At 50.4% G+C, this 1,021-nt stretch overlaps 1 protein-coding gene across 1 annotated transcript in view; it reads right to left on the reverse strand.

The window, feature by feature from the left end:
- Positions 1–1,021, reverse strand: part of LZTS1 (leucine zipper tumor suppressor 1) — a 50,073-nt gene that overhangs the window by 11,117 nt on the left and 37,935 nt on the right. Inside the window, 1 exon segment of the mRNA XM_025044189.1 lies at positions 691–797. The gene's annotated coding sequence lies outside the window, so the exon portion shown is untranslated.

Below are 1,021 nucleotides of genomic sequence, written 5' to 3' on the forward strand. Positions count from 1 at the left end.
AATATCACCCCTGCAAAGTGGCTTTCTCTGCTTACCCTGGGGAAAATCCATCTCCCCATTACTCTCTCATTGCAACCTGTTTGTTTCCCTTGTATCATTTGCTTTAACCTGTCATAATCTTAGTTTTTAAATTTGTGTATTGTGAGTGTCCACCAGAATATAAGCTCTGTGAGAGCAAAGGCTTTATGGCTATAGCTCCTAGAACAGAAATGAGGAAAAATGAGGCTCAGACTCAGAGAGGTTAGATGACCTGGCCCTTGTCGTCCAACTGGCCAATGACCATGGTGGATCCCAGACCCAAGTTCCATGAATCCACGTCACAGCATGCTGCTGGGGACAGTAGATGTTAAGGGTCCCTTCTGGAGAGCAAAGTGAGTTTCCAGGGCTCGGGGAGAGAAAGCCTCTGGCCAGAGCTTCATTTCCCTTTTGGGTGGATGACAACAAGGCTTTAGGTACAGGTGAGCTCCTTTGTTGACCTGAGCAGCAGCCTGGATGACTCGTAAAGCACAAGCACTGTGCTGGGCCCCAGGGGAGCAAAGGAGAGGAGGGGGTGAGGGACGGTGGCCTCTGTCTGGTCCCCTGAGTGCATTCTTCGCTCTCGTCCTCTGCTCTCCACTCCCCAGGTCCTGACACACAGGAGCTTTGAAGTTTGAGATTATCTCCAGATCCACTTGGAACTAAACTAATTACCTTTCAGTGTCTGGACTTGTTTCATTCTCAACCTGGAGAGAGCATCACAGAAAACTTGGCTGGGGTTCAGCCGAGTTCCCAGCCCTGGTTTTCCCGTCCACTCAGACCTGCAGGACAAGGGGCATATTTTTATTCCTGGGAAACAAATCCCACTGGCCGAGAGTACGCACTCAGGGTGGAAATAAGCAATCATACGTTCTGGGAGATTCGGGCAGGGGGAAGGAAGAGAGACTAGGGAGGAAAAAGGGAAGGAAGCAGAGAACCTCACACCGAGTAAGCGAGGAAGCAGGTAGTAACCTCCTTCTGCATGACCTCCCGCTGATCTCACAGC

The sequence above is a fragment of the Pteropus alecto genome, unplaced genomic scaffold, assembly GCF_000325575.1.
Source record: "Pteropus alecto unplaced genomic scaffold, ASM32557v1 scaffold160, whole genome shotgun sequence".
Taxonomy (NCBI): Eukaryota; Metazoa; Chordata; class Mammalia; order Chiroptera; family Pteropodidae; genus Pteropus; species Pteropus alecto.